At 40.9% G+C, this 22,349-nt stretch overlaps 1 protein-coding gene across 9 annotated transcripts in view; it reads left to right on the forward strand.

Moving 5' to 3' along the window:
* The first annotated feature begins 2,535 nt into the window (after positions 1-2,535).
* The window catches only part of RNF111 (ring finger protein 111), a 108,963-nt gene continuing 89,149 nt past the window's right edge, over positions 2,536-22,349 (forward strand). For 4 of the 9 annotated variants that reach the window (XM_010339613.3, XM_010339615.3, XM_010339614.3 and 1 more), the window contains exon 1: positions 2,536-2,918. The gene's annotated coding sequence lies outside the window, so the exon portion shown is untranslated. The other 5 variants (XM_010339617.3, XM_010339619.3, XM_010339620.3 and 2 more) reach the window with 3 other exon arrangements.

Below are 22,349 nucleotides of genomic sequence, written 5' to 3' on the forward strand. Positions count from 1 at the left end.
TCTGCCACGCTCTGACTGTGGCTTAAGGCTGAGTTTGGGGTGGTGTGGTGACAGTGGTGTTAGCGGAAGCATAGAAATCAGAAAATTGTTATGTGTAATTCAGGTGAGAGCTGTCTCTCACCCCTATAATCTACCATTATTCCTCTAAATACAACTGCGTAACACCTGTCTTTTCAACCTCACTCCTCTGCTGCTCTGAGCTGTGATTTGTTGCCCTTTTGGCCATTATGTTAGTGACTATTCTGATTCTTAAAATCTGTTCCAGTCATTCTCCACCCAGCATTTCCCAAACCTCATATCTTAGTAGATGGCCCTATGTCATGTTTCACAGAGAAGTCAACATCATTCAATGAACAAGCCCTCAACTTGCCTCCTGAAGCTAACATACCTAAATTGTAGTATCACTTCTTTCTTCTCACCTGTTTCAGTGCAAAGGCTGTCCCTTCTTCTATCCAAGGCTAACTTTCCATCTGAGCTTTGAATCTCATTTCCTCTGCCTCCATAGGTGTTTTTCTCCATTGAGCATCCCTTTATTTTCTTTATCTTTCTGCTCTTTTTTTCTACTGACTCTTTTCCTTCAGCACCCCAACAGGGTTTGAGGCCTCACCCTCTTATTTCACCTGGGGTTTCTCAACTCCATTATTAACATTTTGGGCCAAATAGTTCTTTGTTGTGAAGAGGCCAGCATCCCTACCCTCTATTCTAGTGTACAGATGCCAGTAGTCACACCCCGACTCCCTAAGTTGTAGCAATGAACAATGTCTCTGGATGTTACTAAGCCATCCCAGCTTCAGAACCACTGATTTAAAATAAAAATAAAAATAAAAATAAAAAAACAGAACCACTGATTTAACCCAATATATCCAAAATATTACTTCAACGCATTATAAATATTAGAAAGTACTGAGATTTTTTTCAGTCTTTTTTTTGTATTGTACCTTTGAAATTTGATGTGTATTTTTCAGTTAAAGCACTTCTCAATTTGTATGCACTTTTTTTTTTTTTTTTTCCTTTTGAGGAAGGGAGAGGGAAAAGGAAAAGGGGAAGGGACAGGGAGAAGAAGAGGGAGTCTAGCCACATTTTAAGTGCTTAGCAGCCACATGTGGCTGGTGCCTACCTAATTGAAAAGCACAAGTCAAAAGCTTTAGAAAAAAGGGTAGAAAAAAAAAAAAAGAAAAGAAAAAAGGGTAGAGCTGGAAATACAGGTTTGAGAAGTCATGAGGCAGTAACAGTTAAAGCCATGGGAGAAGATAAGATAGTCCAGGCAAATTCTATGTTTAAGAGTGAAAAAATAGGAGGATTGAGGAAAATCCTAGTCGAATGCTTTTAGTTTCTCCACACAATCTGCTATCCTTGATTATCATTGTAATTTAAAAATCATTTGTGTTTTTTTCTTTTGGAGACAGTCTTGCTCTGTCGCCCAGGCTGGAGTGCAATGGCAGGATCTCCGTTCACTGCAACGTCTGCCTCCTGGGCTCAAGTGATTCTCTTGCCTCAGCCTCCCAAGTAGCTGGGATGACAGGCGTCCACCACCACGCCCAGCAGAAGTTTGTATTTTTAGTAGAGACGGGGTTTCACCATGTTGGTCAGGCTGGTCTTCAACTCCCGACCTCAGATAATCCACCCGCCTGGGTCTCCTAAAGTTCTGGGATTACGTCATGAGCCACCGCGCCCGGCCAAAATCATTTGTTTTCTGAATGACGTGGAGAACATGTGTGAACACAAAAAGCACTGAAACAGATGAGTTGGTGGCATAGGGAGGGAATTAATGTTTAGTGAACACTTAATTAGCACGTAATGTTCAGAGCATTATATCAATCGTCTCATTTAATCTAACAAGAAGCTTTTGAGGTAAATGTTACCTCAATTTACAGAGGAGGAAACTTAAGATTTTTAAGGGTCTCATAAATCCGAGAACTAGCTTTTGAAAGGAAGTCTGTCTGCTGGAGTCTAAAGCCCATTCTCTCTCTCTCTCTATCCTCCTAATGCCTATAATGAAGCATTTGTTATCTACGGACTTTTATAAAATAAACAAGGAAGCTTCTGCGGTTGTACAGCCAGAGTTAGCAGGATATCTCTTTCCACTTTTGATTTGATTCCGGAAGCAAATTCGTTTTAACAGTGAGGTGCCGTGATCTTTATGTCATTAGCGCATATGATATGGATATCATTTATTGTGAAGGACACTAACGCATGACGTTTTTGTTTACGTGTATCTGTAAATACATAGTCAGTAATTCTGTAGTTGGTTAACTTTTTAGTTAGAAAAAAATGAATGAAGATGTAGTCAGGATTTGGATTAAATGTTGAACGCACAACCACCAAATAAAATTAAATAATGGGCTTTGTGACACCGTTCAGTTTCGCCAACAGACTGATAAAACCAGTACAAAGGGGGAGGGCCGGGACCGAGGGTGCGGGACGGTGAGAAACGGGAACCGCGCAGGCGCAGAAACAAACAGATGTTAATGGAGGCGTGAAGGCTACTGCGCTCTCACTTTCCGAACTGTCGTAAAGGCCTCTAGTGTCGTGCTCTCCTCGGTAGGGTAGGAATTGGTTAGGCGGCGGCGGCGGCGGCGGCGGCAGGGGAGCAGCGGCAGTGGCGGCGGCGGCGGGGAGACGTTCGGTCTGCGCAGCGTAGAAAGGCCCGCAGCTTCAGAGAAGGAGTTCTTGCGGGACCAAATTAGGCATTCTGAACCCACGCCGGGTTAGCTGGGCCGAGTCCAGGCGCTGCCGCACGTACAGTTTTGGTGGCGGTGACAGACACTGCTCTTGACTCTAGGGGCCTATTAGGCCGACGTCTGAGGCGCATATAGCTGGCTCTCGACGCAGACCTCTTCACGCGTTACCTTTCTGTCTTCCTTCCTGGGTCAGTGATTCCCGGACCCTGGAAGAGAAGAGGGTGGCTAATGATTAAGGTGAGGGGAACAGGGGGGAGGGGATCCATTGGAGGCCGCGCGTGCGCGCACCGGGGGAGGGGCCGGGCTGGAGGGGAGAAAGAGGAAGGGCTGCGGCCGCGGAAGGCTAGGGTCGGCGACCGGCCGGTTACCGCTGGCGCGGTGGGGACCGAGGGTCTGCGTCTCTGCAGACGTTTTGTGTTTGGGCCAGGCATTCGTCCACCGACACACCCACAGCCTCCCGGGAGGGAGTGTGGGTGAGGGGATTTCTCTCCCTCTTCCGACTCTCGCTAGAGTCTCCGGATGGGGGCTGAGGACCGGGGCGTGGGAGTGCGATTTGACAATGGAGTGTTGAAGGTAACCCGGACCCGGGGAGTTGGAGGGCGCTAAGTCAGCCCTGACGGCTAGGGAGTCGCCTGCTGCTGCTGTGAGCGAGGAAACGTCGTCCGCGGAACAGCTGAAATACAGACGCGTCAGATTTTGTATGGAGTTGGCTTGTTGGTCATTTAAAAAGAAGCTTGATGTTTTTACTTTTGTCCTTAGATAATTTATCAGAGTCAGTGGGAGTGCAGTAGTGGGAATATCTGTTCAGTGCTGCAGAAATAGATCTGTCACAACAATTCTTAAATAGGTTATAGTAGATCTTTGCAGATGGGTATTTCTCAACTAAGTGTAAGTTTTGATATTCGAAAAATACCAGGAAGTATAGGGTATTCATTTAATTTGTTCATGTGTGTCGTGTGGGGTGACTCCATTGTATTGTTGTAAGCTTTCCTGTTTCTTGATTTATGTGGGCATTAATTTAGAATTCTCTTGAATGGTAAGATGCCAGCTGACATAGACTTCGTTTTGTGGGACTTCCTGTAGCTTTTGAACCTGACTTAATCCAAACTTTATTTCATTTGGTATTTTATCTGTAATTTTCTTGTTTTAGGGACCTCTTCAACCAAAAGAATAAACTGGGAAAAAGATAAGCTAAGATTCCATTTCCTTTCCCATTTGTGTGTGTGTGTGTGTGTGTGTGTGTGTGAGAGAGAGAGAGAGAGTGTGAGAGAGAGAGAGAGAGAGAGAGAGAGAGATGCTTGTATATGCTTGAATGTGATTTTGAGAATACCACACACAAGTTCTATAACACTGAACTTACAGTAAAGATTACTTTTGAGGGCCGGGCGCGGTGGCTCAAGCCTGTAATCCCAGCACTTTGGGAGGCCGAGGCGGGTGGATCACGAGGTCGAGAGATCGAGACCATCCTGGTCAACATGGTGAAACTCCGTCTCTACTAAAAATACAAAAAATTACCTGGGCATGGTGGCGTGTGCCTGTAATCCCAGCTACTCAGGAGGCTGAGGCAGGAGAATTGCCTGAACCCAGGAGGCGGAGGTTGCGGTGAGCCGAGATCGCGCCATTGCACTCCAGCCTGGGTAACAAGAGCGAAACTCCGTCTCAAAAAAAAAAAAAAAAAAAAAAAGATTACTTTTGATAGTTTGTTACTGTATGTATTTTCATAAACATCTTCATGTCAATATAAGCCACATTGTTTCACCCTAGTCTTTGATTATATTTGTGAGGTAAAACAGATGGGTAAGAAGCAAGCCCTTTTAAAATACTCAATTGATTTTTTAAAAAATACTTGATTTATTTTACTTAGGATGCTTTCTTGTCGTTTAACCTTGGACAAATGACTTTATCATCTCTCTCCTGCTCATTGTTTGTGACCAAAGATTCACAATAGTATTGTAAGAATTGGTGAGAGTGTTTATAAATTGGTCTGAACAATATTATAGGAAAAAGTAGGAAGAGTGAGTCTCTCCTTGTTTATCACGGGTACTGTATCGTGTGTAGATGTTTCTGTCACTTATTAACTTGTTTGGTGTCTCTTGGCCACTTGTTTGGTAGTTTCACCAGAAAGTGAGTTGGTTTTTGAAGAAAGGTATAAACAAAGTGACTTCCTTTTGGTGAAAAATGCGTTACAGCAGAGGTTACACCTTAACGAATTTCTCATTGGTGCTCCATTTCTACAGATTATTGAGAGAGAGCTATACTGATGTTTAAGAGAACAGCTCCTTGCTTGTGTAAGGCTAAGGTATAATCACTTACCAGATAATCCTAAGTAGTTATTTTACTTTAAAATAAAAAATGTGAAAGAAACTAATTGAATCAAACCGTTAAGATTTTTAAATGTTTATTTTATTGTTGTAGTTTAAAAAGGAGTTTCTGTATCATGCTTTACTTAAGGCATGCTTATATGTGCTCTTCTTTTGAGTTTTTCTCCCCCTTTGGGCTAAGACTTAAATAGGAAATAAAAGAGACCATCTAAAAAATGATAGCAGTTAAAATATGTTATAACTTGACATTAACATTCTATGGGTAACACGATCTTATGAATCTTAGGGCTAGAGACAGGAGATCTAGATTTTAGATCTATCTTTGCGTGCTGTACGTAAGATCTGCAAGTTTATTGTTAACCCTCCTTGGGCTTCAGCTCTCCCTGTTTATATGAGAATTGTAGACTAGATAACTCTGATTTTCTGTAGGTTCCAAATTTAATGGTTTGTGTATGTAGGTAGGTTTTTGGTATTCATTGTTGTATTCGTCATAATCCAATCCCCAGAAAGAAATGCTGTACTGAAATCATCAATTCCCTCATGATAGGTATATGGATAAAACCTATGATGAAACTGTGTGTCAGGCATGGTGGCTCACCCCTGTAATCCCAGCACTTTGGCAGGCCAAGGCAGGCAGATCACTTGAGGTCAGGGGTTCCACCAGCCTGGCCAACACGGTGAAACTGCGCGTCTACTGAAAATACAAAAATTAGCCGTGCGTGGTGGTGTGTGCCTGTACCGTAGTCCCAGCTGCTTGGGAAGCTGAGGCAAGAGAATGGCTTGAATCTGGGAGATGGAGGTTGCAGTAAGCTGAGATCATGCCACTTACTGCACTTCAGCCTGGGCAAGAGAGCAAGACTCTTTGAAGACAAATAAACAAAAAAAACCTGATTGTTGTTCCACGTATTATTGCTATTGCTGTTGCATTGTAGATATTAATTACTCAAGCTTTAATAGCTTTCAGGTGGTACTAAAAATGAAATTTTTTAAAAATTACTCCTGATAACGTTTTAAAAATCATCCTGAATGATTTTTCAGAAACCTGTGATTATTGTTCAGTAAAAGTCCAGAGTTACATTTGAATGTCTTATACTTCTGTTTTTTTTCTTTCCTACATCCTACAGATTCTTGGTAACAGCTGGCCCAGGTTTCTACAAGTACTCAATTTATATAATTACCTGAGGAGTGAATTACAAATGTTTAGAGACAAATAATTAGCTGAGGCTAGGTGCCTTGGCTTACACCTGTAATTCCGACACTTAGGAAGGCAAAGGCAGGCAGATCACGAGGTCGGGAGTTCCAGACCAGGCAGGCCAACATGGCGAAACCCTGTCTCTACTAAAAAAAAGTACAAAATTTAGCCGGGTGTGGTGGTGGCACGCTCCTGTAATCCCAGCTACTCGGGAGGCCAAGGTATAATGGCTTAAACTCGGGAAGTGTCGGTTGCAGTGACCTAAGATCGTGCCACTGCCCTCCAGCCTGGGTGACAGAGTAAAACTCTGTCTTGAAAAAAACAAAACAAAACAACAAAAAGACCCCCCCCCCCCCAGTACTTAGCTGAGCTTACATTTTAAATAGCAGTACTGCATTTTATGTAGTTATGTGTATTGAATGTCTCATGTTCTAGACACTGTCACTGGTCTTCAGTGAAGGCACTCTGCCTTAATGGAGCTGGCATTCTGTGGGGTTTGGGGGAAGATAATAAACAATGGTTTCAGGTAGTGGTAAGTGCTGTGAAGAAAATAGGACCATGTAATATGGCATGGGTAGAAGTGATTTTTCTATAGATGGAGTGGTTAGGAAGGGCCTATTTTTTTTTTTTTTTTTTTTTTTTTAAAAGACATGGGATTTCACCATGTTGACCAGGATGGTCTCCATCTCCTGACTTCGTGATCCACCCACCTTGATCTCTCAAAGTGCTGGGATTACAGGTGTGAGCCACCACACCTGGCAGGGAGGGCCTTTTTTGAGGGTAATTTGGCTTGTGACTTCATTCACTAGAAAAAAATCAGCCATAGTGATGATTTGGAGGAAGACTGCTGCAGATAGCAGGAACAGCAAATGCATTGGGTGAGGTTTGAGTTTAGAGAATCTACAAATGTAAATTAATTGTTTGGTTTGTCTATTAAGCTTTTCGTATTTGCTGCCAGATGATGTAGACAGAAAGATAATTATTTTAAGTGTAGTAACCAAATATAATATGATGTTGTTGTTTAAATCCTGACTCAAACCAATAATAGAAAGTCATTTTTGGCCGGGCGCGGTGGCTGAAGCCTGTAATCCCAGCACTTTGGGAGGCCGAGGCGGGTGGATCACAAGGTCAAGAGATCAAGACCATCCTGGTCAACATAGTGAAACCCCGTCTCTACTAAAAAAAAAAAAAAAAATACAAAAAATTAGCTGGGCATGGTGGCGCGTGCCTGTAATCCCAGCTACTCAGGAGGCTGAGGCAAGAGAATTGCCTGAACCCAGAAGGCGGAGGTTGCGGTGAGCCGAGATCGCGCCATTGCACTCCAGCCTGGGTAACAAGAGCGAAACTCTGTCTCAAAAAAAAAAAAATAAAAATAAAAATAAAAAAAAGAAAGTCATTTTTGAAACACTAGGGGACATCTGAATATGGATGGGTATTAGATGATGTCAGGGAGTTACTGTAATTTTCTTAGGGCTGATATGGCATTATGTTTATGTAGGAAAATACCTTTTTTCCTTTTTTTTTTTTTTTTTTTTTTTTTTTTTAGTTTTAGAGACTGAGAAATGAGGGAGAAAACTTGCAGATGTCTGGTGTTTTATTTTACTATTTTTTGAGACAGAGTTTCACTCTTGTTGCCCAAGCTAGAGTGCAATGGCATGATCTGGGCTCACTGCAAACTCTGCTTTCTGGGTTCAAGCAATTCTCCTGCCTCAGCCTCCAGAGAAGCTGGGATTATAGGCACATGCCACCACTCCTGGCTAATTTTTTTGTATTTTTAGTAGAAATGGGGTTTCACCATGTTAGTCAGGCTGGTCTCAAACTCCTGAACTCAGGTGATGCACCCACCTTGGCCTCCGAAAGTGCTGGAATTACAGGCGTGATCCAATCCACTGTGCCCAGCAATGTCTGATATTTTAAACAGATACCAGGTAAAAACCAAAAGAAAGCAATGGAGGAAGATGAGATAGATGAAGTAGGTCTGGCACAATCTGGGTAATTGTTGGGTTGGGGTGATGGGTACATGGGTGTTAACAATATTGTTCTCTGCCTTTGTGAGGTTTGAAAGTGTTCATATTGTAAAGTACTGTTTTTTTGGCCAGGCACAATTGCTCATGCCTGTAATCCCAGCAATTTGGGAGACTGAGGCAGGTGAATTGCTTGAGTGCCCAGGAGTTCAAGACCAACTTGGGCAATGTGACAAAACTCTGTCTGTACCAAAAAAATACATTAGCCAGGCCATGATGGCACGTGCCTGTACTCCCAGCTACTTTGGAGGCTGAGGTAAGAGGATAGCTTGGGCCCGGGAGACAGAGGTTGCAGTGAGCCGAGATCATACCACTGCGCTCCAGCCTTGGTGACAGAGCCAGACCCTGTCTCAAATAAGTAAATGAAATAAAATAATTTTTTTTTTAATGTTCATTCCTGTTTTGGCCGAACATGGTGACTCACACCTGTAATCCTAGCACTTTGGGAGGCTGAGGCAGGCGGATCACCTGAGGTCAGGTGTTCGAGACCAGCCTAGCCAACATAGCAAAACTCTGTCTCTACTAGATACAAAATTTAGTTGGGCGTGGTGGCATGCGCCTGTAATCCCAGCTACTTGGAAGGCTGAGGCAGGAGAGTGGCTTGAATCCAGGAGGTGAAGGTTGCAGTGAGCTGCGATTGCGCCATTGCACTCCAGTCTGGATGACAGAGCAAGACTCCCATCTCAAAAAAAAAAAAAAAAAAAGCTCAATCATATTTAAAAATGTTTTCAAATAATTTGTAAAAGTGACTGGATGCTGTGGCTCACGCCTGTAATCCCAGCAGTTTGGTAGGTCAAGGCAAGTGGATCACCTCAGGTCACGAGTTCGAGACCAGCCTGGTCAACATGGTGAAACCTTGTCTCTACTAAGAATACGAAAAATAGCCAGGTGTGGTGGCGGTTGCCTGTAATCCCAGTTGTTCGGGGGACTGACGCAGGAGAATCGCTTGAACCCAGGAGGTGGAGGTAGCAGTCAGTCTAGATTGTGCCATTGCACTTCAACCGGTGTGACAGACTGTCTCAAAAAAAAAAAAAAATTTGTAAAAGTACCATATTTAAGTGTCTCTTTCCTTCCCCCCTTTTCATTTTGATGAAATACAGTATTTTTCTATTTGTAAATAAATGTTCAGTATTTATTCAACAAGCAGGAGTGTTATATTTCAGGAACTGTGCCAGTGCTTGAGTTATAACAAAGGGCAGGCTCTTAACACCTGCCTATGAGGGCTTATGGCTTGCTTTTGGAAAGGAGAATTCTGCAGTGTGGTTTGTGTTAACATGAAAATCAAAGATTTCTGTGTTTTCCTGAGGATATACAGGATTAGCATCTTAGTTTAGCATTTATGTGGTTGGATACTTAAAAAATATTTTTCCTTTTCTACAGAATAGAAAAGTTAAGAAATTTTTTATACCTCTAGGTGTCAAGTCTGAAGCAATATGGTTGTGATTTTTTTTTTATTCATATGTACTATAAGGCACATGAATAAATCACTTATTTTACTATCTTTTGACATCCCAATTTGTTGTTACTTTTTTTGGTGACAGAGTCTCACTCTGGCCCAGGCTGGAGTGTGGTGGCATGATCTTGGCTCATTGCAACCTCTGCCTCCCAGGTTCTAGCGATTCTCCTGACTCAGCCTCCCAGGTAGCTGGGATTAGAGGTACACACCACCACAGCTGGGTAATTTTTAATATTTTTGGTAGAGACGGGATTTTGCTATGTTGACCAGGCTGGTCTCAAACTCCTGACCTCAGGTGATCTACCTGTCTCACGGAGTCTCATTCTGTCTCCGGAGCTGGAGTGCAGTGGTATGATCTCTGCTCACTGCAACCTCTACCTCCCAGATTCAAGCAATTCTCTTGATTCAGCCTCCTGAGTAGCTGGGAATACAGATGCCTAACACCACATCTAGCTAATTTTTATGTTTTAGTAGAGACAGGTTTCACCATGTTGGCCAGGTTGTTTGACCATGTTGGCTCAAACTCCTGACCTTGAGTGATCAGCCTGCTTCGGCCTCCCAAAGTGCTGGGATTACAGGCATGAGCCACTGCTCCTGGCCCCTTACTCTCTCTCTTGAATCTTTTAAAAGTAAATTGCTTACATTATGCCCATTACATTGCATTATGACCATTTGTTTCTAAATAGTCACCATGTATTGTATTTTGCTTTATCACTGCACCAGTTACCAAATTCAGGAAATTTAACTTTGATAATATTAATCTACAGCTGATTTTCCAGTTTTGTCGATTTGTCATAATAGCATTTATGCCTTTATAGCATTTTCCTCATAGGTCAGGATCACAAAATGCATTTAGTTGTCATATCTCTTTATTCTCCTGTAATGTGCATCTAATAAGCAATCTGTGGGCATAACTTTGAGATAGTGCAGATATTCTGCTCCTCATCAGATTGTCTGTTCCTCATCACTCGCCACATCCCCCAAGGACCATGTAGCATCCATTGCTGATTCTTGCCTATACTGATCTTTACTCTGATGGTTGGTAAGTGTTTATTTTGTAACTCATCCTTTTTCTTTTCTTTTTTTTTTTTTGAGACGGAGTTTCGCTCTTGTTACCCAGGCTGGAGTGCAATGGCGCGATCTTGGCTCACCGCAACCTCCGCCTCCTGGGTTCAGGCAATTCTCCTGCCTCAGCCTCCTGAGTAGCTGGGATTACAGGCACGCGCCACCATGCCCAGCTAATTTTTTGTATTTTTAGTAGTGACGGAGTTTCACCATGTTGACCAGGTTGGTCTCGATCTCTTGACCTTATGATCCACCCGCCTCGGCCTCCCAAAGTGCTGGGATTACAGGCTTGAGCCACCGTGCCCGGCAACTCATCCTTTTTCTTTACTAATAGACATTATTTTATAAGGAAGAGACATTCTTTTATCTGATTATTAATAAAGATTTGTATGTTCCCTGTTCAGTGGGTCATAACCCATTATTACCTTTAGTTTAATGTTCAAATTGTCCCAGATTTGTCCATCAGGAGCTTTTTCCACATGGGTTCTTGTGTCTTTTTAGCATACCCTCTTTTTTTTTCCCCCTAGATATTTCCTTTCTTTCTACCACAGTGAGATTTTCCAAGCTCATCTTGTTTCTTTCCTGTGTCAGTCTTGGAATGAGCCGTTTTCCATTGAACCCTGGTTCCTTTTAGTGGGCAATCCAGTTTGCTTTTGTGTTATATACAGAAATTATCTCTTCTTTCTGAATCAGGACATCTCTAGGAAACCAAATTAGATTTTTGATATTAGGTTTATATTTCTCTGAAGATTTTATTAAATATGTAAGATTCAGCAGTTTATTATCATAAAGTGATTTTTAATTCGTTTTATTTTTCAAATACATGAGTTATGTTCTGATATGTTCTTAATTGTGATCATATGAAATGAAAGAAGAATTGTGTGTGTGTGTGTGTCTTTGGTCACTTGTTTATTGATAAACTAAAGTTTATACTTTTAACTGTTTTTGACAGTCATGAGACATTCTAATCTGAAGAAAATTGTTGCTTTTTAAAGAGGTTTATAATAAATTTTAAAAATTGAGCTGGGTGCGGTAGCTCACGCCTGTAATTCTAGCACTTTGGGAGGCCGAGGCAGATGGATCATTTGAGGCCAACACGGTGAAACCCTGTCTCTACTAAAAAATACAAAAAAAAGTAGCCGGGTGGGGTGAGGCATGCCTGCAATCCCAGCTACTACTGGGATGGCTTGGGCAGGAGAATCACTTGAAACCTGGGAGGCAGAGGTTGCAGTGAGGGGAGATCATGCCACTGTACTCCAGCCTGCGCAACAGAGCTAGACTTCATCTAAAAAAAGAAAAAAAATTTTTATAAAACAAAGTTTTTGTATGTGATTGAAAACTCACCAGTGCATTTTTTTGCCCCAGGCAGTTACTATTACATCTTGGTTTATTTCACAGTCATTTTCTCACCTCTGTATGGATATTTGCTTTATTTACTTACTCAACCTAACTTATTTGGTGTTTTTTCAAAGTAATATTTTGAATATTTAAAATTTTCAGCAAATTAATGTCTGTACATGGTTTTAAAAGTCAGTTTCAAAAGGCTTATAATGAAACACAGTGGTTTCCTATGCACTCTCCTAATCCTCTAGTTGTACTGCCTAAATTGAAACATTTTATCTTTTGTTTTTTCTAGTATATACCTTTATATTTCTAAGTAGTATGCTTATATTTCTTTATATTTACTTATGTACTTATATTTCTTCTAGTATGTTTAATTTCTACTTAGTTTTTATGTCAGTTTAAATGTCCTTTTTTTTAAAGTTAACTTTTTGTAGAGACAAGTAATACATACAAAGTATATCAAATTTATAAGATACAAAGAATGTATGGGGAAAAAAACAAGGCTCCTTGTCATTCTTGTCTTGCTATGACCTGACTCTTTTCTCTGAAGATGTATTTGTTTCCTCTTATATTTTATACGTACTTCCAGAGTAGTGGTTCTCAAAGTGTGGTCTGTGGATTCTTGAGGTGGGTCAAATGTTCAGGAGGTCTCCCAGGTTGAAACTATTTAAGAATAATACCAAGTTCTCATTTGCTATGTAACTGATGCTAACATGAGTTGACATTTACACTGATGCTGCAAAAAACAGTGGTGCATTAAACTGCTGGCCCTTGTAGCACGAATCAAGACAATGGCAAAACTGCACTAATAATGACTACATATTTACAGTTAAAAAAAAAAGCAGGGCCCAGGCATGGTCAGTCATGCTTGTAATCCCAGCACTTTGGGAGTCCGAGGCGGGCAGATCACGAGGTCAGGAGATCGAGACCATCTTGGCTAACATGGTGAAACTTCGTCTATACTGAAATACGAAAATTAGTTGGGCGTGGTGGGACGCGCCTGTAGTCCCAGCTACTCAGAAAAAAAAAAAAAAAAAAAAAAAAGTAAAAATTGTTAATTTATTAATTTTGATCCTTGAGTACATGTATTTTTAATATTCCATGTGACAAAATGGGAAGTTTTGTTTTTCTTTTTTTTTTTTTTTTTTTTTTGAGATGAGGTTTTGCTCTTGTTGCCCAGGCTGGAGTGCAATGCCTCGATCTCAGCTCAACACAACCTCTGCCTCCCAGGTTCAAGGAATTCTCTTGCTTCAGCCTCCCAAGTAACTGGGATTATAGGCATGTGCCACCATACCCAGCTAATTTTGTGTTTTTAGTAGAGACAGGGTTTCTGCATATTGGTCATGTTGTTCCGGTACTCCTGACCTCGGGTATCTGCCTGTCTCGGCTTCCCAAAGTGCTGGGATTCTAGGCGTTAGCTACCATGCCTGGCTTGTTTTTTTTTTTTTTTTTTTTTTTTAAGTTCAGGGGTACAAGTACAGGTTCGTTACATAGGTAAACTTGTGTCATGGGGTTTGTTGTACAGATTATTTCATCACCCAGGTATTAAGCCTAGTACTCATTAGTTATTTTTCCTTATCCTCTCCCTCCTCCCTCTGAAAGATCCCAGTAAATGTTGTTCTCCTCAGTGTGTCCATGTGTTCTTGGGAAGGTTGTTATAGGCTCTTCCCGCTGCATACCAGTGTATGGTGCTTATTTTCAGGAAAGAACTTGTTTAATTTAGTTATGAACTGGATTAGCAAACTAGTCATTTTCTTCTTGCATATATTTTTACTTGAAAGAAGCAAGCTATAGTTAAGTAAACTTGGATATTTGTACATATTTTCTTAAATGAAGTGAACCTTTCACTTCAAGAAAAGCAAATGACAGAATTTATTGCCAAGATAAAATTCAGACTGTCAGGCAAAAATTAGAATTGTGGAAGACTCCTATCAGTCACTCAAATTTTGGCAGCTTCTCCAGATTTTCCAATGAGATTGGTTGTGTTATTAACAATTTTTTTTTATACTCTTAGGTAATGAAATGTGTCATGTTTGAAAGAGGTGCCTAATTTGGTGAAAGAGTATTTTTCATATGACCAATGCATGATGTTACAAAGTCAAGTATGGGTGAAAGATCTATGTAAAGTGCAATAGAGAGTAGTCGATATTTCACTGAAATGGTACGAGGTTTCATTGGTAAGGTTTCAGATTCCACATTGCAATTAACTAAGTTAAAACTGCCCTTGTAAAGTTTTGGGGTAGTATCAAAGAGGATTAACACCCACACTTACCTGAAAAGGTCATTAAAAATACTACTTCTTTTGTCAACTACATATTTGTGTGGACCTGGATTTTCTTATAGTTTAACCAAAACAGCGTTGATAAATTGAATTTAGATGCAGATGTGAGAATCCAGCTTTCTTTTTTTAAGCTAGTCATTAGATTTGCAGAAAACTGTAGAGCATTACTACTCTTCTGAATAAATTTTTGAAAATATTTTGATAAAAGTTACTTATATTAGATATCATGAGTTTGCAGTGTTTTTTCGAGATGGATTCTTACTCTGTCTCCAAGGCTGGAGTGCTGTGGTGCAATCTCAGCTCACTGCAACCTCCGCCTCCCAGGTTCAAGTGGTTCTCTTGCCTCAGCCTTCCGAATAGCTGGGACCACCACACCTGGCTGATTTTTATATTTTTAGTAGAGACAGGGTTTCATTGTGTTGTCCAGGCTGTTCTCAAACTCCTGACCTCAAGTGATCTGCCCATGTCAGCGTCCTAATGAGCCACCTCACCTGGCCTATTACTGCAGTTTTAGAATAATACATTTTAAAGCATTTATGAGTTTTACTTCCCAGTAGGACAAGGGTATTAGTTCATTCTCACACTGCTATAAATACCTGAGACTGGGTAATTTATAAAGAAAAGGAGTTTAATTGGCTCAAGGTTCTACAAGCTGTGTAGGAAGCATGGCAGCATCTGCTTCTGGGAAGGCCTTAGGGAGCTTTTACTCATGGTAGAAGGCAAAGCAAGAGTAGGTGTCTTATATGGCAGGAGCAGGAGAGAAGCGGGAGGTGCCATAAAATTGTAAACAACCGGTTCTTGTGAGAACTCTATAATGAGAACAGCACCAAAGGGATGGTGCTGAACCATAAGAAACTCACCTGATAATCTAGTCACCTACCAGCAGGCCCCACCTCCAGAAGTAGAGATTATACTTCAACCTGAGATTTGGGTTAGGACACAGATCTAGACCATCTTAGTAAGTGTCTGTAGATACAACCCACATAATAAAAGCTTTTTGAGACCTTCCAGAGGTTTTTTTTTTTTTTTTTTTTTTTGAGACGGAGTTTCGCTCGTTACCCAGGCTGGAGTGCAATGACGCAGTCTCGGCTCACCGCAACCTCCGCCTCCTGGGTTCAGGCAATTCTTCTGTCTCAGCCTCCTGAGTAGCTGGGATTACAGGCACGAGCCACCATGCCCAGCTAATGTTTTGTATTTTTAGTAGAGATGGGGTTTCACCATGTTGACCAGGATGGTCTCGATCTCTCGACCTCATGATCCACCCGCCTTGGCCTCCCAAAGTGCTGGGATTACAGGCTTGAGCCACCGCGCCCGGCAGAGGTTTTTTTTTTTTTTTTTTTTTGAGACAGAGCCTCTCTCTGATACCCAGTGTGAAGTGCAGTGGTACAGTCTCAGCTCACTACGTTCTCTGCCTCCTGAGCTCAGGCAGTCCTCCCACCTCAGCCTCCTGAGTAGCTGGGACTACAAGTTTGTACCACTGTACTTGGCTAATTTTTCTATTTTTAGTAGAGACAGGTTTCACTGTGTTTTCCAGGGTGGTGTTAAACTCCTGGGCTCAAGTGATTTACTGCACCCAGCCAATTTTTAAGATCATAAAGGACCTCAGGACCAGGCGAGGTGGCTCATACCTGTAATCCCGGCACTTTGGGAGGCTGAGGCAGGCAGATCACCTGAGATCAGGAGTTCAAGACCATCCTGTTCAGCATGGAGAAACCCTGTCTCTATTAAAAATGTAAAATCCCTGGGTGTGGTGGCGGGCACCTGTAATACCAGCTACTTGGGAGGCTGAGGCTTGAGAATCACTTGAACCCGGGAGGCAGAGGTTTCATTGAGCTGAGATTGTGCCACTCTGCTCCAGCCTGGGAGACAGAGTGGAATTCTGTTTCAAAAAAAAAAAAAGAAAGATTATAAAGGGCTTCACGGCCAAAAAAAAAAACTGCTTCTCCAGAGAATTAACCAGTTTTTTGATGACTTATAGTAGATGAGCCCTCTATTCTCCCTTCATCCCATCTTTCAGTTATGTCATAATTTTTGATTATTTTAAACAATACAGCAAATGCCTGTTGAATGCCAAATATGTTTTTTTTATTTTTATTTTTATTTTTTTCTTTGAGATTGAGTCTCACTCTTCTTGCCCAGTCTGGAGTGCAATGGTACGATCCTGGCTCACCAAACCTCTGCCTCCCGGGTTCAAGCGATTCTCCTGCCTCAACCTCCTGAGTAGCTAGGATTACAGGCATGTGCCACCATGGCAAGCTAATTTTGTATTTTTAGTAGAGATGGGGTTTCTCCATGTTGGTCAGGCTAGTCTCGAACTCCCAACATCAGGTGGTCCACCTGCCTTGGCCTCTGAAAGTGCTGGGATTACAGGCATGAGCCCTGGTGCGTGGCCTTCCAAATACGTGTTTTAAGCTTTTGGGCACATAGTTGTGAACAAAACAAAATCTCTGCTCTGATGGAGAAACAAATTTTGTAGACGGTGATTATGGAAATGAGCTGGAAAAGGAATATAGAGGGTGGGGTTAACTTCGTATATATATATATACATATATATATTTTTTTGATTTTCCACAAAAATTTTAGTGTTTGTGTTAACTGTTAATATAAGGTGGTTAAGGAAGGTATCATTATTGAGAAAACATTCGAGCTGGGCGCGGTGGCTCAAACCTGTAATCCCAGCACTTTGGGAGGCCGAGGCGGGTGGATCACAAGGTCAAGAGATAGAGACCATCCTGGTCAACATGGTGAAACCCCGTCTCTACTAAAAATACAAAAAATTAGCTGGGCATGGTGGCGCGTGCCTGTAATCCCAGCTACTCAGGAGGCTGAGGCAGGAGAATTGCCTGAACCCAGGAGGCGGAGGTTGCGGTGAGCCGAGACTGCGCCATTGCACTCCAGCCTGGGTAACAAGAGCAAAACTCCGTCTCAAAAAAAAAAAAAAAAAAGAAAAGAAAACATTTGAATGCAGATGTAAAGGAAGTGAATGAGTGAGCCTTGTGGTTATCTGGGGGAAGAGCACTGAAGGCAGCTTGGCTAGCCATCGCATGCTTGACCTGCTTGAGAAATAGCCTAGAAACTATTGGGGCTTTAGTGGAGTAGGCAATGAGGAGAATGGTAGTCTCTGAGAACAGAGGTGTTAAGTTCTTCAGTTGTATGAAATACTTACATTACCTTTGAAAACTTCTTAGCCATTTTTTTTACCTCTGTTCTCTTTTTTGGATTTTCTGTCAGATAACAGGATTCTGTTGCCATCTCTGCGTTGTCTGCTGTTAGTTCCTATTTTTGTAGTTGATTTTTTAAAAAATTCCTTTGATCAACTTAGTGGGGATTAGAGGGAGATTTGAGAAAAAGGTTTTGTATAACTTAACATATTTTTAAAAATGTGAACTTTTGCATTTGATAATCATGACAGTTTTACCAGGAAAAAGTTATGTTAGTGATATGGAACTGGGCTCTCTATATTTGGTGAATAAATTCACTTTACAAAGTCTAAGTCTGCTTTGACAGCTAGGTTCTTTAATAGAAAATACTTAATACTTTTATTAAATGAAGAAAATCGTGTGATAGAAGATTTGTTACAGAACACATACAAAACATATATTAGCATGGGATTTTATTTTATTTTCTATGAAATCACATTTAAAGAACTAAATACAGTAGTCCTCCTTTATCTATGACAGTGCACGACCGCCCAGTAGATGCTTACAACCACAACATGCATACCTGTTATAAAGTTTAATTTATAAATTAGGCAAAGTAAGACATTAATAGCAATAATAAAGAATAATTATAACATATTCAATAAAAATTATGTGAAAGTGGTCTCTCTGTCTCAAAATATTGTACTCACCCTTCTTGTGATGATGGAAAATGATAAAATGGCAAAGTGAGGTGAATGACATGGGCACTGTGTAGGCATTCATAAGTGTTTAAAACTTATAAGTTATTTATTTCTGGAGTTTTAATATTTTTGGACCATGGTTGACCATAGGTAACTGAAACCATGAAAGTTAAATTGTAGTTAAGGGGAGACTACCGTATAGCATTGGTTAAAACTCACCATTCTGTTTTCTTGACGATCTTCCTGCCATTTCTCTGATGTATTGTTATCCTTATTCTCCACTTTCATATTACTTTTAAAGATCAGTTCTTGAACTTCTTAGAGGTTTTTCCTTTAGAACTGGTAGCTGTCCCTTCTGTGTTCCCATAGTATTTGGTACTTTCTTATCTTGTAGCAGATACTACATTTTATTAGAACATTCTCCTACTGTGAGGACCAAGTTCCTGAAAATCTCCATGGTAAATACAGGAAATTATGATTGAGTAACATATGTAATAATTTTATGTAAAAGTCATGGGAACTGAAATTGAGTGAAATTCCTCGTAACTGTGCATTTAATTAGAGAGAGAGTAACCAAACTCAACAACTCACATAATTATTTAGATCCAAGCTTTGGTGTTAGGCCTTAGGCAGTCACTTCTATAGTCTTCAATCCCTGGAGATGTTTTCAGTAAGGATAAAATGAAATGAAAATGTGGCACACAGTTCCCTACAGGCTCTACCTGATCCAGCCCTGACCACCTCTGATCTCATTGTGAGCCATTTCCCTTTCCTTCCACTTCCCTTCTTTCTGTTCTTTGCAGCTGTTAGGCGTATTCCTGTCACATAGTCTTTCCTATTTTTTCTCTCCCAGAAATACTCTTCCTCCAGAATTGTGTGGCTTGATTGACTGCTGGTTAGTTTCTCGTCAAGATTCATGTCTTTAGCTTCTTAGAGAGGATCCTGTTGATGGTCAACCTTTACTATTTGTTTTGTTTGTTTCTTTTTTGTGATAAGATCTCATGTTGCCAGGGCTGGATTGCAGTGGCTGTCCACAGGTGCTGTAGCTTACTGCAGCCTTGGACTCCTGGCCTCAAGGGATCCTACTGCCTGTTTTATTTTCTTTTTTCTGTTTTTGAGACAAGATCTCACTCTTTCGGCCAGGCCAGAGTGCAGTAGCCCAGTGTCAGCTCACTGCAATCTCTGCCTCCCAGGCTCAAGCAGTCCTTCCACCTCAGCCTCCTGAGTAGCTGGGACAGGCATGTGCCACCACATGCAGCTAATTTATTGTAGAGATGTGCTTTTGCCCTGTTGATCAGGCTAGTTTGGAACTTCTGAGCTCAAGCAACCTGTCCACCTCTACTTCCTAAAGTTCTGAGATTCCAGGCAGGGACAACCACACCTGGCCTTTTTCTTTTTCTAAACAGGGTCTGGCTCTGTTGCCCAGGTTGGAGTGCAGTGGCATGATCCTTGCTCACTGGAACCTCCACCTCCTAGCCTCAAACCATCCTCCCACCTCAGCCTCTCAGGTAGCTGGGGACTACAGGTGCATACCACCACAGCCAGCTAATGTTTGTTATTTTTTATTTTTTGTAGAGACAGGGTTTTACCATGTTGCCCAGGCTGGTTTAGAACTCCTGAGCTCAAGTGATCTGCCTACCTTGTCCTCCCAGAGTGCTGGGATTACAGGTATGAGCCACTGTGCCTGGCCTGTTTCCTTAATAACACGTTTCTCTCTAAAATTATCTTTTTTTGTCTCATTTGCATGTAATTTCCATGAGAGTAAAGACTTTCCTATGTCCTGTTCATGACTGATGCCTGTGACTAAAACAAGTGCCTAGCTCATTATAGGCTTTCAATAAATATTTATTGAATGAGAACCATAAATGAATAAATGATCATTAACATATTAGCAGTGATATTTTGTCTTTCTAAAATATTAATAAGCTATTGTAAAATTAATTTCTGTTACCTGAGTGACATTTCTTGGTTTTATTCTCATTCCAGATGAGTGAGATGGAAAAAGTTTGAATGACCTATCCTTTGTTTATCCTCCTTGCCATAGTTGAGTTGACGTTTTTGATACCCTTTTCCTAGACTCTTGAATTTATTTGTTTTATTCCAGTGTGAATGCATAGTTTTTTTTCCTCAGATGGCAGTTCTGGATTAGCAGCTTTAAGGTCGACTTTTTTTTAGTTATCTTTCTTTATCTTTAACAAGCTTCAATTTAAAATAATCCTCTTTTTCTCTCTCATTATCTTTACTGATCTTTAGTTGCCTCTTTTTTTTTTTTTTTAATCTTCAACAGAAAGAAGTAAAACCAAAATTCAGAAGATTGCAAAAAAAGCATACAGGTAAATGTGTGCAGATGAGACTTAACGTATACAGGATTCCATATTAGGATTCAGATTACTATTTTTATCTAGAATATGAAATTTTTAAGGAACTAGTAGCACCTTACTATCTTTTTATCACCTGAGCAGTGATTTATAGCAAAAATTCAAATCAAAAAAGGTTTGTTAAATAAAGTAGCTGACATCAGCATACAGGATAGTAAATTCTTGGTTTCCACAAACCAATATTCTAGAATTGTCTAATATCTTGGTATTTTCTGTTTCTTGCAACAAGAATGTTCACTTCACTGTCTGAATATGCTGATCCAAGGAATACAAAAATGGCATTTAGTCAAAGATAACTTTGGAAATCCCTAAAGTTGCCCATAAAATATACAGTATAAATATGCAGTCTCTGGAAGTCCAGCACTCACCATTTTCCCTACATTATTAGAATAAATTATGTTTTCATTGTTAAACATCAGAGAAAGAGTAGGTTTGTGTGTATGGCCTATAATGTGGGAAAAATAAATGGCTCTAAAGATTAGAATCTGACATTTTGAGAGACACTTGGGAAGTGAGACCCAATAGAGAGCAGCAAAATTTGATCTCCTATTTTGTGTTCTTTCTTTTTTTTTTTGGGACGGAGTTTTGCTCTTGTTACCCAGGCTGGAGTGCAATGGCGCGATCTCGGCTCACCGCAACCTCCGCCTCCTGGGTTCAGGCAATTCTCCTGCCTCAGCCTCCTGAGTAGCTGGGATTACAGGCACACACCACCATGCCCAGCTAATTTTTTGTATTTTTAGTAGAGACGGGGTTTCACCATGTTGACCAGGATGGTCTCGATCTCTTTACCTTGTGATCCACCTGCCTTGGCCTCCCAAAGTGCTGGGATTACAGGCGTGAGCCACCGTGCCCGGCCCTATTTTGTGTTCTTTCTAGGCATATAATTAGTGAGCAGAATGGCAAGCATCATCTCCTATGTGGTTTAAATTATTTTTTTCTTGTCTGGTCAAATTCACTTTATGGGCACGATGTCTATCCAGAGGTGTTCTCTCCCAAGTTCCAACTCTCAGTATGCCTTTACTGTCAGGCATTAGACTGTCAGTAATTTTTCCTTGTTTTCCTTTTAAAACTCATGTTCTCTTTCCTTAGTACACACTCCAGTCATGCTGGAGACTATGCTGATCTCAGGCTACTGGGTACAAGCAATCCTCCCTCCTGAAGTGCTGGGATTATAGGCATGACCCACTGCACCCAGCCTCTAGAACATAATCTTTCTTTACTATTCTCTAGGTTACGTATTTTGACTGACCTAAATCATATATCATATAAAAAACAAATTTTATCTAAATGAACTTGTTGGACTTCATTCAAGGAGTAATTGTTTCCTTGGGCAGTTTTGCTCCCAGCATTAGATTCTACATTCTCGGGACAGCTGTCATTTTTTTAAATTTAGTTTTCTCATTTTTATGTATTTTGTTATACTCCAACTTTTGTTTTGGCTTTTAACAACTCAAGGTTTTGATTTAATCTTCAAGAGGGATTGGAGGTTCAGTTGAATAAGTTAGACTAGTTTGAGGTGGGTGTAGTTACAGGATTGAAGGCCTGCCAATTAAAAAAAAAAAAGGGTGGTGGTGGGTAGGGGGAAGAGTTCAAGGGGAGGAAGCTTGTGAGCCTCTTTGCCTGGATGATTTCTAAAAACTAGTTGATTCTTCATCTTTAAAAACATATGTTACTAAGGCCGGGCGCGGTGGCTCACGCCTGTAATCCCAGCACTTTGGGAGGCCGAGGCGGGTGGATCATGAGGTCAAGAGATCGAGACCATCCTG

The sequence above is a fragment of the Saimiri boliviensis genome, chromosome 2 (genome assembly GCF_048565385.1).
Source record: "Saimiri boliviensis isolate mSaiBol1 chromosome 2, mSaiBol1.pri, whole genome shotgun sequence".
NCBI classification, from domain to species: Eukaryota; Metazoa; Chordata; class Mammalia; order Primates; family Cebidae; genus Saimiri; species Saimiri boliviensis.